Raw genomic sequence first — 15,574 nt, forward strand, 5'->3', positions numbered from 1 at the left:
TATAAGACTATAAATCATGCTGCTATAAAGACACATGCACACGTATGTTTATTGCGGCATTATTCACAATAGCAAAGACTTGGAACCAACCCAAATGTCCAACAATGATAGACTGGATTAAGAAAATGTGGCACATATACACCATGGAATACTATGCAGCCATAAAAAATGATGAGTTCATATCCTTTGTAGGGACATGGATGAAATTGGAAACCATCATTCTCAGTAAACTATTGCCAGAACAAAAAACCAAACACCGCATATTCTCACTCATAGGTGGGAATTGAACAATGAGATCACATGGACACAGGAAGGGGAATACCATACTCTGGGGACTGTGGTGGGGAGGGGGGAGGGGGGAGGGATAGCATTGGGAGATATACCTAATGCTAGATGACGAGTTAGTGGGTGCAGCGCACCAGCATGGCACATGTATACATATGTAACTAACCTGCACAATGTGCACATGTACCCTAAAACTTAAAGTATAATAAAAAATAAAAATAAATAAATAAATAAAAAATAAAAAATAAAAAAAATAAAGATACGCTAAAAAAAAAAAAAAAAAAGACAGTCGTCAACTTTTTTATTCCCTACTCTAATTTGACTTTCAATTTGTTCTAATCATCTGACCATAGGCAACATTTTCTGGAACAGGTTTTTGAAAGTTTCAAAAAGGCAATCATAGACACATAAAATTTGGATGGAAGGGATTATTTCAAAATCACCTGTTTTTAGTACTCTTTTGCTTATCAAAAGACAGCATTTGCTTTGAATAAATATAATTTCAAAAGGCTTTTTTAATGGTCATTCATTCTTGATAAAGTTGCATATTTGTTCAGGTTTTATTTGCTCTAACTCTGTACCTACACATTTGTACCAGCTCTTTTCCCTCCTCCACAGGGACCTGACCCAATTTTCTGTTTCAGTGGGCTTTCCAATTTGCATTTAAGTTCTTTATGCCATTCTTGTCACCTGGTTGATATATCTAGGTTTAGCTGCCTTCAATTGTTTCTTCTTCCATTTAATTTTTCCCATCCCTTCTTATATCCCAGGATATTTGCCTCTTTTGTTTTTGTCTTTGAAATGTCACTTAAGACTGACAATTTTGGAGCTAGAAAGACCTCTAAAAGTCATCTATTTTATAGATGATGAGTTTGGAATGTTCTTGGTTGCAAGTAACAGGGTATGCAAATAAAGTGGTTTAAACAATAGGAGTGCACATTTTTCATATAACACTAAGTCTGAAAATAGGTTGTCCCAGGTTGTTTCAAAGGCTCAACAATGTCAATGACGACCCGGCTCTTCCCATTTTTCCATGCTGGAACTTCAGTGTGTTTGCAATGTCTCCTCTCAAGGTCTAGGCAAGCCGTAGCAGCTCCAAGTATTATAGTCTCATTTTTCAGCATCCCAAGAAGGAAGTAGATGGGGTCAAAAGTCCTTCTCATGAATCTTTTTCTTTTATCAGGGAGGACAAACTTTTCCTGAATGTTTTCATCAGACCTTCTCTTAATCTCATGGGTCATAACCTAATCACAAGCCTACCTTTAGACCAATTGGTGTCAAAAAGAAAATAATTCCCATCCTTGGCTTAAACCAATCATAATTAATTCCCCTGGGGGTGGGCACATTCCCACATACAAACAACTGTGGTTCTATTATCCAGAAGGAAGATGAAAGGACTGTTGGAAAAGCACACCTGCCTAGTCTTCACATACCTACTGCCACCACCATTTATAGGGGAGAAATCTGAGGTCCATTGAGGTTAAAGGCTTCCTAAGGAACACATACATAGAATGTGTCAAAGCCAAGACTGAGTCCTTCATCTTATGTCCCAGAATTAATTCCTCCATTCAATAATTTTTAAAGTAACCTTTAACCATAAAAGTTCTGGGGAAGAAATGGAAGTCAGTAGAGAGCCAAGTCAAGGGGAATTTCTTTTCCTGTTTCCATGTCCCAGACTCAGACTTACAGGGTGATAGACTTGTTATGTCCAAATTTGTGAAGTTAGCTCATACATTCATCCAACAAATACTTACTGCTCTCCTACAATATGTTAAGAATAGTATTACATACTAGGGATACAGTTCATTTGGTTCATTTTCATAATTGCGCCTTCAAATATTAAATCGAAATCCGGGGTAGAACTGTAGAAATCATTGTAATTGTGGATAGAGATAACATGTATTTCTCAAAGCTTATTTTATTTTCCTCTTCCTAGTCACATACGAAGACTACATTTCCCAGCCTCCTTTGAAACTAAGTTGGACCGGATGTGGGCAGAGGTAATGTATGTCATTTCCAAGTCTGGCTCTAAAACTCTTTATGCTCTGGAAAAGGAGCAGGATCATCTCTACTAGGCATTTTTCCTGTAGTTTGGATTGTCAGACAGTATCTCCACCTTTTTTCCCCTTCAGCTTCATATGGTTTAGCAAATTAATAGCTTTGAGGATAGTCTTGGACTCTCATAGCTTTTTAATACTTTCCCACGGGTTCCTTTTAATAAATGGCCTCATCTTGTTTTATTTCAGCTTCTTTGAAATGAAGAAATGTTTCCCTTTTTAAATCTGAAGCAGAAGTCTATTTTTCCATCTGGAGGGGAAGGTCTAGAAGTAACAACCTCATTAGTGGAAGTTCAAGCCCAGTCAGAGATTGTGGAGAAGGGGGTTAAGTCTCATCTCAGGGTTGGGCTTAGTTGCTTTTAATTCCCTTCTAGTCATGAGAGTCTGTGTTCTCATGCATTTGCTCTATTTCTGCCTCTTAATACCAACAACTTAATGGGGAGAGGAAAGTGAAAACAAGATAAATCTAAGCCTTTGAAAGTTCTAAGTCCCTCACATGTAAAACTGGGATAGCAAACTCTACTTCATTGGGTTGTTGGAAGGATTCAATGAGATAAGAGATAAGATGTTTCAACAATAAGGCCTAGCACATGCTAGAACTTAAAAATGATGTTATTTAAATTATTATATTGTTATTGTTGAGGGATGCCAGAATATGGTAGTTAAGAACCTAGACTAAGAACCTCAGAATGCCTGTATTCAAATCCCTGCTCAGCCATGTACTTGTCACATTATTTGTATAAGTCACTCAATCTCCTATTACACATTGTTTCTGTCTGCAAAATGACAATAATAATAATATTTGCCTCACAAAGTTGTTATGAGAATTGAGTTAATTCATTGAAAATGCTTAGAACAGTACCTGGCACAGTTGAACACTTCAGACTGTTAGTGGTTCATGTGGTAGTTTTGTTTCTCTTGCCTCATTACATCTTTTTTTTTTTTTTTTTCAAATGAAACAGCATGGCATTAAATCAACCTCATGACTTAATATAGGCCAAGTGATATGGGACCTTTCGAGCTTTCTATGTTAGAAAATGGAAAACTGTCTTGGTTTCCTACATGCAATTTATTCTTGCCATATCTTCTCTCTGTCTAGTGCTTAGTATAAACAGTAAGTCCCTAATCAATTGTGTATTAAAATTCTATGCTTGCCTTTTCTGATTTTATACTATATGTTGCATATTTGATATGAAATGTTTGGTTTTGTGACCATTTCACGTTTCAGTATCCAAAAGTGTTAAGTCATTTCTAAAAGCCTCATAAGATTTATTAATTTTTCAGACAGGGTCTCACTCTGTTGCCCAGGATGGAGTTCAGTGGCACGATCATAGCTTACTGCAGCCTCAACCCCCAGGGATCAAATGATCCTCCTGCCTCAGCCTTTCAAGTAGCTGGGACTACAAGAATATGCCGCCACATCTGGCTAATTTTAAATTTTTTTTGTAGAAATGAGGTCTTGCTATGTTTTCCAGGCTGGATTATAGATGTGAGCCACTGCACCCAGCCTAAAAGTCATATACTTATTTAAATAAAAGCCACTTTCATACAAAAGAAGAGGAAAAATGAATTGTTAGCCTTTGAAAATTTAGCATACCATGAGGTGCTTCAAAGTTTTACTTCTTGTCAACAGATGCTGTACCTTTTCTGAGTTAGTGGCTCAGTTTTAGCTATTGGCTACATATAAAACATTTCTTAAGTAAGTACTGGAAATTGAATAACAGTCTCAATCAATATCTCATTAAAATGCATGAAAACATTGAAAAGGTACCAAAGATAACCAGTGACCTATATAGTATGTGGAAAAGTTATCTAACTTCTAGGGCTTTGATAACTGATTTGGATATAAAAGAAAGATAAACTACAATACCTTTTGAATCTTTTGAATAGACAATAAGAAATCAGTTCCATGGGTCTTTACAATTTGTTGTAACAACACACAATATCACATGTTCAAGTTAACTGCTACACATTTCATTAAAGGTGATCTATTTGTGGGAAAGACAGAGACCGAGAACAGAGAAAAATAATAGATTGACTCACCTCACCTCCTCAGTTTAATAGGCTCTAAGTCCAAAAGGTCACAAGGACAACTGAGTCAGTGGGGGAACCCAGAGAAGCGAATCATTCATAAACTCTTGTATTGCTCTTCCCTACCTAACCCAGGAGGATGAGAGAGGATTGGTTGTTATAACACAATATGTTATGTAACTCTTGGAGACCCTATTGGGTTGTTCCTTTAACATTAAACAGAACCTGGATTTGAGTCCTGGTTCCATTATTTCCTGGCTATGTGGTCTTGTGACATCACATTTTCTTCATTCGTAAAATGGGGATAATAACAGTCTCTACTTCTGTGAGTAACTGTGAGAATTATAAAGCACTTTGCAATAGACCTGACACATAGTAAATGCAAAATAAATGTATCTATTATCATCATTATGTTCAATTATATTAGGTAAGTCACTTCAGCTTTCTGGTCCTTAATTTGCCTCATAAGTCAAAATGAGCATGACTATTCTTACTCATTTGAGGGCATGCAGATAGATGATCTCCCAAGGTCATGTCCCATGATTCTTGACTGAAAAAAAATTATATCTCTATCTCTATCTATCTATCATCTATCTATCTATCTATCTTATATCTGTATTTCCATATATCCATATCTCTTCCTCTCTCTCTTTCTCTCATTCTCTCTCTCTCTCTCTCTTTCTCCATTTGTCTTGAACACAGAGCATAGGAGTAAAACTGACCCATGATTATGAATCAAACTATGAGCATGTTGGCAAAGTCACCTTTGTGATGGAGTTATTTTGACACTCTCCCTCACACCCATATTCAATGTATTACTCATTAAACAAATACATAACAAATGTAAGTGCCAGATATTCACCAGGCCATCTTTTAGAAACTGAGAAAACAAAAATTCAAAGTCTCTGTCCTCTTGGTGATCATTTTGAAAGTACTATCAGTAATAGACAATAAACAAATGAGGAAATGAATACCATGACCCCATCAAGTCCTGTGAGCTATATCTTCAAAATATAGCTCAGATCTGACCATGCCCACTGCCTTTCCTGTTACCATCATACAAATCAACATCATTTCTGGCCTTGGTTACTGAACCAGCCTCCCAACTGGTTGCCCCGTGTCCACTCCTGGTACCCTCATGTCTATTCTGCACCCAGCAACATATGTGGATATTACATTATAGCACTCCCTTACTTAAAACCTACAGATGGCTTCCCATCACACTTGAAACAAAAACCAAAGCCTTTTCCTATATGATCTATCCCTTGGCTACCTCTTCACTGTCTTCTTACCGCTCACTCCCTTCTTCTGTCCACTGCAGCCACATTTGTCTGTCTGTCCTTCGTCAATCATGCCTTTGTACTTCCTGTCCCTCTGCCTGGGGTACACTTTCCTTATATTTCTCTCCATCACCTCATTTGAGTTTTAGCCCTTCAGGACATCTTTCCAGCTACCCTTCTCAGAATAAGCTGTCCATCCCATCTCTCTTTAGACCCTGTCCTGCTTTATCTTACTACAGTTTAAGTGAGCACTTTCTACCAGCCAAGTGCTGCAGTAAGCACTGCAGTAAGTCTCTGATTTGCATTGTCTTCTCTAATCCTGACAACTCCAGGATATAAATATGGATGTTATTTCTATTTTTCCAGATGCAGAAACAAAGGCACAGAGTGGTCAGGTCAGTAATGGAGCTGGGATGTGATGATCTGACTGCTAAGCATGCTATCCCACCCCTAGAAAGCTCTTCCTGAAGATGATTCCTTTGGTACTTGGAGGCTGTTTTATGTTCTTTTAATCTTCCCTGAGGGTGTTCATTCTGACATGTCTGTTTACCCCATCACTGTGAGCCTTTGAAGCTGGAGATCATCTTACTCATTTTTGCATCTTCACCAACCAGCAGAGACTCTGGCAGGTATTACAGTCAGTTAAAGTCTGTTGAATTGACCTCTATTAAAACGGGATCGGTGCTGGGAGGGGTATTCTAGGCAAAGTGCAGCCTCACCCATTTCTCCCCCTCCCCTTTCTCTCAGTCACCCTCCCTCATGCCTTTTCAATGCCACGCTGTTCAAAAGTTTTTCAGGATGTGAAATTTTTAAACTAAAGATTATAAATAATGGTTACAGAAACAGATTCTATTTTGCTCTGCTCTAGTCTCTGAAGAGTTCAGGGCAGCAGTGGGTTAGTGGCCAGACTAGGAGCAGCTCTTATTCACAAAGGAGATGAACTGGAAAGTATGTATACATCGCGTGTACACACAGACATACATGTCTACTTTCTATAAACAGAGAGAAACAGAGCATAAGATTTTTCACATTTCTCCTGCTCTAACCACAGTATGTTGTTTTAGTTTACTGGAGTGAATGATTATCCACTCCACAGAAAATTACTATTTTGGTTTTTGCTAAAGGGTGATTTGTTCTACAGTAGAGAAGTACAAAAAGACTAAGTTTCCAAAAGGAGTATTTTTGTCCTATAGCTGAGCACCAGGGTGCGGAAGGAAGAGTGCTGGCTTGGGGGATCAAGAATTCTGCATTTACACCCCTCTCTGTCCTGGACAAATTGTTGGCTTGGGGTAGGTCCCTTTCTGAATTTCACAGTCTTTCCTGGGATTATTGCTCATCTATAAAATAAATATTTAAGAAGTAACCCCTGCCTTCCATTTTCTGCTCTGTAATCTGACCCCAGAGTAATTTTGGAAACTACGAGTGTAGGCGTGGGAGTCAAATGGACCCAAGTGAAGACTTAGTTTTGTTACATCTGGCTGGAGAGAGACTCAGGCTCTGGAAGTCCCTGTTTCCTCCTCTGTGAAATGGGAGTAATAACTGTCCCCACATTACAGGGTTGCTGTGGGGATTGTTGAAGGGGTACATGTAAACAGCTTGCTACTTGATACACGGCATGCCATTGATAAGTGGTTACAGTAAAAATAGTTGCAATAATGATAATGACCAAAACAATGTGCTAGGATATGGGGTCAGGGAAGAGATGGGAGGCTTAAAGCAGAGGACACAGTACCTGACCTCAAGGAGGTAAAACATATAAAACATTAAAACAAAAAGGCCCCCTCTGAATCGAGCTAAGACAGAGGACACAGTCCCTGGCCTCAAAGAGGTAAAACTTATAAAACATTAAAACCTTAAAGGACAACCTGAACTAAGCTGCAGGGACAGGCAGAGAGTGACAATATCAGGATTCAGAAGGGAGCAAGTGCTCCTCAGACTGACATGATCAGAGACTTCCCAGAGGTGGTGGGAGAGGAGCTGGTCCTTAACAGACGTTGCGGGGCAGGAAGGAAGAGGATGCGATTTCCAGGAGAGAATGAGATCGGCTTTCAGAGGTCAGTATACAGGCTGCTTTCATGGAGCAGAGTGTTTTTAATAAAATATAAGTGGAGCAAAGGCTTGTCTACTTTCTCAGTGAGTACAAATCCATAATCATTTTGTTCTTTCTACTCAAAATTCTAAATCTGAAATTGACTTCAGTGAAGGGCTAGCTAGGTACTGAAGGCTGCGTCGGTGTGGCTTGAGCACCAAGATATCTGCATTTTCCTGAAGCACGTGTGTAACTTATGGATGTGCCCTGGGCCAGCTGGGGGCGGGGGACAGTGAAGGTGTTCACAAGAACCAATGCCAGCTTTCCAGCTGTGCAGGCCCTCCAGGCACACAGGGAATTTGGCTGGAGAGTGCCGGAAGTCGAGTTCTCCCTGCTGTGTCTCCTGTACCAGCTTGCCCTTGTTATCTGTGGTTGGGCCACTCAGGAGTCCACATATCCAGAGTTATTCTGTTGAACAGGTCATGAATATGTGTGCTGAGACTCATGGTTTGCTGAGATTCTGTAAGAGGGTAAATTTTTAAGGAAACACACACACAGACACACACACACACACTGTCACACACAGGAAAGACTAGCTAAGTTAGCATCTGCTTCCTTCCACCTCCCACCAGGTAACAAGGCCAACACTAGATTTCTAAAGACCCATTAAGAAGACCCATTCTGAGACTAGAAACCTGGGGTAGGAGGCAACTCATTGCATCACAGTGGGTGCCAGCTTTACCACTGTCCCTTCATGCTGTGTCTGCTGAAGGGACTTGTCTGTAATTTCAGAATTCTTGTTTTTTGAGACAGGATCTCGCTCTGTCACCCAGGCTGGAATGCAGTAGCACAATCACACCTTACTGCAGCCTCGACCTCCTGGGCCCTAGCAATCCTCTCACCTTGGTCCCACAAGTACCTGGGACCACAGGTGTGTGCCACCATGATCAGCTAATTTTTTAATTTTTGGAGAGATGAGGTCTCCCTGTGTTGCCCAGGCTGGTCTTGAACTCCTGGACTCAGGTGATCCTCCCACCTGAGCCTCCCAAAGTGCTGGGATTACAGGTGTGAACCACCACGCCTAGCCCAGAATTCTTGAATTATCCAGTGGAAGTGGGAAGAGAGTCCTTTCTTCCACCTTGCAATTACTGAATCCCCCCAATATTCCCCACCAGTGAGGGGAGTGTGGTGGGGGGTGCGTTGGAGCAGATTACGTTTGATTTCAAGAAATGAAGTGTGACATGTCTCGCACCCTAGATTTGAGGACTAAATTCTTTGTGCGCTTTACTTCTGTACTTAACTATCAACTACTGAATAAAGGAGTAAGTTTTCTTCACTCCTTGCTCACATCCCCACCATTGCTCCAAGTAGAAAGCTCAGGCCAGCCCCGGTACCTCTGTGGCTAACTTTTCAAGAAGGTAGCAGAGTCTCCTGGACCTCACTATGGTCTAAAGAGGAATTGCTCAGTAGAACTGTTCCTTGAGAGCAGAGATGGTCCAGGAACCTGACCAGGTGACAAGCAAGTATAGTATTTGTACTTCCCATGCTCAGACATTCAAGTGCTTCAAATTAAGGGGTCACATTACAATTGCAGAATTTACAAAGCAAATCTCTAAGAACAATTCTGTGACCCCTGGATCCCTCAACCAGATCAAAGATCTAACAAAGGGTGAGGGTGGGAGAAGATTTGTGGAAAGAGTTCTTTTGGGGGGTCCTGTGCAATTTCCCTCTATCCTCCCAGGAGGGGAGAGAAAAAGCGTTCTACTTCCTTCACCCAAGTCTAGTGCAATCATTCCCACAATCAATTTTACATTTTCATCATCCCAAAAGTAGTCCTGTGCCCATTAGAAGTCACTCCCCATTTCCCTCCAAACTCACCAGTGCTAGGGAGCCACTAATCTACTTTCTATCTCTATAGATGTGCTTATTCTGGGCATTTCATATAAATGGAATTGTGTACTTTGCAGTATTTTGTGACTGGATTTTCCACTTAGCATAATGTTTTCAAGGTTCACCCATGTTATATCATGAATCAGTACTTTATTTCCTTTTTCCAGCCAAATAATATGCCAGCATTTATGAGATGGATGTTGGAGACCCACGTTTAGATATCTACATTTTAAAAAACCCATTCATCAGTTAATGGACATTTAGGCTGTTTCTACATCTTGGCTACTATGAATAATGCTGCTCTGAACATTAGTACACAAGTTTTTGTTTGGACATGTATTTTCATTTCTCTTTGATGTATATCTAGGAGTGGAATTGCTGGGTCACATGATAACCTTTGAAAAACTGCCATGTTTAACCTTTTGAGGAACTGCCAGACTGTTCACTGAATTACTTTTAAAGAGATAGTGGGAGATAAATATAAAATTGTGTTTTTATTATGTCACAAGTTGTGCTTGTTCAACATGTTGATTATAGATGAACTCAGCTGCCATCCCCCATCCACTCCTTCTGTAACCTTAGAGTTCAGGACCAGAGGACTTGAGGAGAGACAGGAGACAGAGAGAGAGAGAGAGAGAGAAATAGAAAGGGAGAAAGAGAGAGAGAGAAAGCGAGCCCAAGCTTGAGTAAGAGCACGAATAGGAGCTTAAAGACTAGGACAGTCATCAAAGATGACCTGGCCAGGCATGGTGGCTCACGCCTATAATCCTAGCCCTTTGGGAGGCAGAGGTGGGTGGATCACTTGAGCCCAGGAATTCAAGACCAGCCATGGGCAACACGGTGAAACCTTGTCTCTACAAAAAAAAAAAAAAATTATCAGGTATGGTGGCACATGCTTGTAGTACCAGCTACTTGGGAGGCTGAGGTGGGAGGATCACCTGACCTTGGGAAGGCTGAGGATGCAGCAAGCCGCGATCATGCCACTGCACTCCAGCCTGGGTGACAGAGTGAGATCCTGTCTCTCTCTCTATATGTATATACATATATATATATATATATATATATATATATATATATATATATAACTCAGGAGGGATCAGAATTGGATAAGAAGTGGTTTAGATTCAGAGGTCTGTGAGGCAATTAAGCCAACAGTGTGTGCTTGGAATGGGCTCATTTTCCATTCAACACATATATGCCCACTATGTGGCTACTGTGTGCCAAGGACTATATTTAGGTAAGTCATGATTATATACACATTGTTTTACCCAATCATCACAAACACATGAAGTGGCTGGCATCATTCCTTTTTTTTTTCTTTTTTTGAGATGGAGTCTCACTCTGTTGCCCAGGCTGGAGTGTAGTGGCATGATCTCAGCTCACTGCAACCTCTGCCTCCTGGGTTCAAGCGATTCTTGTGCCTCAGCCTCCCGAGTAGCTGGGACTACAGGTGTGTGCCACCACGCCTGGCTAATTTTTTGTATTTTTAGTAGATACGGGGTTTCACCATCTTGGCCAGGCTGGTGTTGATCTCCTGACCTCAAGTGATCTGCCTACCTCAGCCTCCCAAAGTGCTGGGATTATAGGCATGAGCCACTGCACCCAGCCATCATTCCATTTTATAAATGAGAAAGCTCAGGTAAGTGACTGGATCAGGGTCATACAACTATAAGAGGCAATCTGGGATTAGAAACCTTGTCTGCCTAACTTCAAGGCCAATGTTCTTGACTATTACATGACTCCCAGTTAGCCTCTACTCCTGAGCTTGCCCTGGCAGCTCCTGAAAGACCAGTTTTGCATGTCTCTAAAAACTCTTCTTTGTAGACAGGTGTGCTGGGAAAATCACTCTCAAAAAAAAAAAAAAAAAAAAAAAGGCTGGGTACAGTGGTTCAGACCTGTAATCCCAGCATTTGAGGAGGCCAAGGTGGGAAGATTGCTTGAGGCCAGGACCAGCCTGGGAGATATCGTGAGACCCTGTCTCTACAAAAAATTTAAAAATTAACTAGTAGGTGGTGGTACACACCTATAGTCCTAGCTACTTGGGTGGCTGAGCCAGGAGGATCACTTGAGCCTAGGAGTTGGAGTCCGCAGTGAGCTATGATTGCACCACTGCACTCCACCATGGGGAACAGAGTGAGGCTCTGTCTCTTAACACAAAACAAAACAAAAACCCAAACTATGTAGTGTGTGCCAATTTCTATGGTGTAAGTATTCTCAGCACACCAGATCTCAAGCTACCATCACTTTATCAACTACCTTACAAAATTCCTGATTATTTAACAGTCAGCTCTCATTAGCCAGCAATAGTAATTCCAGCACATCATTGCTTTGATGGCTTTGAGTTGTACGGACCTTTGCTCTTGGTCTTTGGCATCCAACTACCAATGTTCTAGTTAGGACCACGTGCATCCTTGAATATTATGGCTAATTGAGGATTTTAACCTGTAACACTAACTCAACCATTTCTGGGGGGAAGACATGCCTATAAAACCTGATGTTTCATGACTCACAAAAATAGAAGCAAAGTCATATTAAATAAATGCACTGGGCCGGGTGCGGTGGCTCACGCCTGTAATCCCAGCACTTTGGGAGGCTGAGGTGGGTGGATCACCTGAGGTCTGGAGTTTGAGACCAACCTGACCAACATGGAGAAACCCTGTCTCTACTAAAAATACAAAATTAGCCAGGCGTGATGGCGCATGCCAGTAATTCCAGCTACTGGGGAGGTTGAGGCAGGAGAATCGCTTGAACTCAGGAGGCAGAGGTGATGAGCCAAGCAAGATTGGGCCATTGCACTCCAGCCTGGGCAACAAGAGCAAAACTCTGTCTAGAAAAAAAAAAAAAAGAAGAAGAAGAAGAAGAAATGCAGCAATTTTGTATGCATTTTCCTCTTTTACCTCTAACTAATAGTTAGCATAGTTTTAGGTTTATGTGAAAAATGTCGGTTGTAAGCCAGTGACCATATGATAGAAGCTGAAGTTGACAGAAGCCAGATCTTCTTCAACACAGTATTTCTTAAACTAGGGTCTGTATGTTCTACCAGGATTTTAAAATATAGTATGTATTTTTCACGGTAATCTTAAAATACTTCATCAGTTATAAAGAGAAAGATAAAACTTCTCTTTGTGCATGATTATTTGCCATTCACAGCCATTTAGCAAAATGGCTTTTGTTTCTTATGGCAAATAAATTCTTTGGTTGGGGAGGAGGATAATTTTTTTCCCTTTAAAATGGGTGCGTATGTGTGTTACGGTTGAGAAATCCTGCTCCATCCCTTAGAATCTGATCACTTTTTAAAATATTCACCATTCCATATTCTTTCCAGATTTTTTACAGATTTTTTTCAGTTTTATTCAGCTTCTATTGTTTTCGTACAAACGGGAAAACTCGTGACGACACCCAGCTCTCACTATGTGACAGGCCACTGAGAGCAGGATAAACTGGCAATCTGTAATCTTCCAACCAATTTCATGTGGTTCACCAGAGCAGGATTTGCAGGAATAGTATTTCCTAGCTGCTAATGACCAACTTCATTATCACGCTGCCCTGAGTTGATATTTTGCCTTTGGCTTATAATGGCAGTCATTAGATTCTAGAAAATTCCCTTTCTGTCCTTTTTCTAAATTTGATTCCTCCAGAATCAGAGAGAATACAAATCCTCCCAAGCTTTGTGTATACCAAGTGGATGCCTGGTGAAATAAGAACCCACATCACCTCAGCGCCTGGGCACAGCCCCTGATTCCACTGGAAGAAGTCAAGCTCCAGATGGATGCTGCTGTGCAAGCACACGGGTGTCGCATGCTTGGAGTTTTCCATAGGAAATTAACTAAATAACGCCAACATTCTTTCCCTTCTCTCCTTTCCACTCTTCACTTGCTTCTATAATGAAGCAGCTTTAACTCAGCCCTTTAGCTCTCTCACGGGGGCAAAAGTGTTTGAAAATTTCATTCTCCTGTGACCTTTGGATCAAAAAGAAAAGTCTTTTCTCTCTTTCACTTGTTTATTCCAAAAAGTGCTTCTCATCAAGGCTATTGAATTTCACTGAAGACGCAACTTTCTGAAACAAGATGTCCTGAAAATGCTAGTTCAAAGATGCATCCCTTAAAAACAGCAAAAGTGGCACTTTGAAAAGAACCCAATCACATTATGGGTGGATCCGATTCTGTATTCAACAAAATTATTGTGGCATAGTTAAATAGCAGGTTGCTAATGCTGTAGACATAAAATCATCCAATGAATCAAAATGAGGGTCAGATCTTCCCCATGTGGTCATTCGCTTGTTTAATGTCTGTGTTCTTTCTTCATAATGAACCCAGTAATGGAATGTTTAAGTAGAAATGTTCAGTAGCAATTTTAAAATATTGATGGAGTGCATCATAGGTGCACAGCAGTTACCACCCACTTTAGAGGCAAAGATGTCAATAAATGCATGGCCTATAATGTATAAAGCTCTGTGATACATAGGTGATGTGGGGTATAAATAGGGGATACCTGGCCTCAGAGAGTTTTTAATCTAGAGGGAAAGAGAAACAAGTATAGAAATAACTAGATCACAGACAATTACCCATGTAATGTATATTTCCTGAACATCGCCCACGGGCCAGGCACATTGCTAAGACAGGGGAGACACTAAATTTCTTCCTTCAACAAATATTTATTGAGCATCTACTACCATCATCCCTGGTTATCTGTGGGGGGATTGATCTCAGGACCACCCACGGATACCAAAATCCATAGAGCTCAAGTCTCTAATATAAAATAATGTAGTATTTGCATATGACATACATGCTTCCTCCCATATACTTTAAATCATCTCTAGATTACTTATAATACCTAATACAATGTAAATGCTATGTAAATAGTTGTTATAACGTATTGTTTAGGGAATAATGATATGAAAAAAAATCAGTACATGTTTGGTACAGATGCATTTTTTTTCCAAATATTTTTGGTCTGCAATTGGTTGAATCCATGGATGTGGAACCTATGGATATGGAGAGCTGACTGTATATGCCAGCTACTGTTGCTGAAGCTGTGGATATAGCAGTGAACAAAACAAAGTCCCTGCTCTCCTGGAGATTATTTTCTATTATGTTCGATTGGGGAGATGGAAAATAAAGAAACAAATAAAATTAAGCAAACATAGTTTCAGGTAGCAGTAAGTGCTATGAAGAAAATAGAATGGGGAAAGTGGATTAAGAGTGACAGAGTAAGGCCAGGGGTTATGGCTCACACCTGTAATCCCAGCACTTTGGGAGACCAAAGTGAGTGGATTGCTTGAGGCCAGGAGTTTGAGACCAGCCTGGGCAACATGGAGAAACCCTGTCTCTACAAAAAATAAAAAAAATTAGGAGGCATGGTAATGCACACCTGTAGTCTCAGCTACTAGTGAGGCTGAGGAGGGAGGATCACTTGAACCTGGGAGGCAGAGGTTGCAGTGAGCTGCGATCACGCCACTGCACTCCTGCTTGGGTGAAGAGCAAGACTCTGTCTCTAAAAAAAGTGACAGACGGGACTACTTTAGCTGGGTGGTCAGGAAAGGCATCTCTGGGAAGACTTTTGAGCAGAAAGCTGGTGGAGGGAGAGAGAGGGCTGTGCAGCTCTGTTAGGTATAGAGAATTGTGAATGCAAAGGCCCTGCGGTGAGAAGGAGCTCATGTTTGTGAAAGAGAAAGGAGGACAGTGTGGAGAGTGAGCCAGGGGAAAGAGGAACTGGAGAGGAGCCAGAGGCCAGATCATGTGAGGCTTTGAAGGCTGTGGGAAGGATTTTGATGTTGTTCTGAGTATGACAAGAGGGCGGTGAAGGGTCTTGAGCAGGAGAATGATGATGTCTGACTTCCGTCACCTAAATACTTGCATATGTGTGAAGTGACATATGTACAAGAGTTTTTGTTTGCTTTTAAATTGCAGCATTGTTTGTAATAGCAAAAGAATGAAAACAACTTAAATACCCACCCCTAGAGGGCTAGTTAAATAAAACGATGGCACATCCCAGCCATGGAA

The sequence above is a fragment of the Pan troglodytes genome, chromosome 10, assembly GCF_028858775.2.
Source record: "Pan troglodytes isolate AG18354 chromosome 10, NHGRI_mPanTro3-v2.0_pri, whole genome shotgun sequence".
In the NCBI taxonomy this organism is placed as follows: domain Eukaryota; kingdom Metazoa; phylum Chordata; class Mammalia; order Primates; family Hominidae; genus Pan; species Pan troglodytes.